This window comes from Elephantulus edwardii, unplaced genomic scaffold, assembly GCF_000299155.1.
Source record: "Elephantulus edwardii isolate Elephantulus edwardi_28Jun2011 unplaced genomic scaffold, EleEdw1.0 scaffold00031, whole genome shotgun sequence".
In the NCBI taxonomy this organism is placed as follows: domain Eukaryota; kingdom Metazoa; phylum Chordata; class Mammalia; order Macroscelidea; family Macroscelididae; genus Elephantulus; species Elephantulus edwardii.
The window spans coordinates 11,996,996-11,998,880 of record NW_006399781.1 but is presented as its reverse complement, the minus strand read 5'-3'; positions in this window follow the sequence as shown (position 1 = coordinate 11,998,880).

The following is a 1,885-nucleotide window of genomic DNA, read 5'->3' as shown; positions in this document are numbered from 1 at the left end:
TGTCCCTCTCCAAGGACCGGTCTCTCCTCACTACATGTTCGAAGTAAGTTAGACGGAGCCTCAGAATCCTTGCCTCCAAGGAGCCACCCGGTTTAACCCTCTCCAGGACAAATTAGGGATTTTATAAGAATAAGTCCTGACTTGGGGTTAAAATTGAAAGAGTGTTAATCTCTAACCCTCCTGAAAGCTCATTAAAATATGAGTAAAACTCTTGACCTAAACCCTCTGTCACTTCACTCTTTGTGTGAGAAATGTTTAAATGCCAAATGTTTTGTTATGTATGTACGCTCATTCACTGCCGTTGATGGAGCTCTTATGGCCTCGTGGTTAAGGACTTACATTGTTCTAAGAAAGAAAAATATATGTATCTTCTTTTCAAAAGTCATAAGATGGAGTTAAAGCTGAAAGGAGAATCCTTTTCTAAAAGTTACTAAAATAAGCTCTCTTGTCCTTCTACTCTTTTTGTGAACCAGTCAAGGCCAGTTCCTGGTGAGCTAACATCCCCAGAAATAAAGACATTCCAAATGTCCTTAAACCCAAACCTCCTCCTTTCAAGGAGGGATCAAATTAGCAAACCAGGACTAAACAAGACTGTGAGGCTGAAACCTTTGGCCAGTAGAGTGAAAGACAAAGGATAAAAAACAGATCAGAGAGCCACTGGTGTTCCTGCTGGTCAGACTTCAAGCTACTTAAGCAACTTTCTGCAGACATAAAACGCTTTGCTGAGATCTTTTGTTCTGGTGTGTTTCTGTTGAGACATCGAGCCATGTTTCTGACACTGGCAGCCCAAAGGTAGGCAGTTTGAATCCATCAGCTGTTCTGCGGGAGAAAAATAGGCAATCTCCTCCTGTGTGATTTACAGTCCCTAAAAATTGGCTGTAGAGTCAACTAGGAGTTTGTTCCAATTCCGTGAGTGTTTGGCCAAGGGGATAGGCAATCAGGAAAGAATGAACAGCCTTGCCTACCTGGCTCAACTGGCTGAATCATAAACCACAATAGAATGTCCCTCCCATCCTTCCCCCTTCCTGCAGGCCCTGTTATAAAAACCCACCCAAATACACCCTAAGCTTGACTTCCTAGGCCTCCCTTTCCAGATCAAGCAATCTCACCTGTTGTTGTTGTTATTGTTGTTATGTGCCTTGAGTCACTTGCGACTCATAGTGAGCCTATGTACAGCAGCCCTAAACCCTGCTCTGTCCTGTGGCAATCACACTGCCTCTGACACACCCATCCCGATTCCCCCAGTCACTGAATCAATCCACCTCATAGAGGTCCTTCCCCTCTTATGCCATTCCTCCACCCTCCCAAGCATGATGTCCCTCTCCAAGGATCTGTCCCTCCTTACAACTTATCCAAAGTATGTCAGACAAAGCCCCAGAATTCTTGCCTCCAAGGAGCAGCCTTGTTTAACTTTCTCCAGGATGAATCTGTTTGTTTTTTTGGCAGTCCATGGTACCCTCAATACTCTTCTCCAGCACCACAGCTTAAAGGCATCAATTCTCCTTCTATCCTTCCTAGTCATTGCCCAACTCTCTGATGCATAACAAGTGATTGCAAAGACCATAGCCTGTATCAGACACACCTTAGTCTCCAGAGTGACACCATCACTCTTCAGTACTTTGAAGAGGTTCCTAACAGCAGACTTTCCCATCGCTATATGTTTTTTGATTTCCTGGCTACTGGTGCCAAGAGTGTGGACTGTGGAACCAAGCAGACTAAAGTTGTTAACAATCTCAATCTCTTCACCATCTATCCTAATGCTGTCAATTGGTCCAGTGGTGAGAACCTTTGTCTTCTTGACATTGAGCCTCAATCCATACTGAAGGCTGCAGTCCTTGACCCTCTGCAGCAAGCGTTTCAGGTCCTCCTCAGTTTCAGCAAGCAG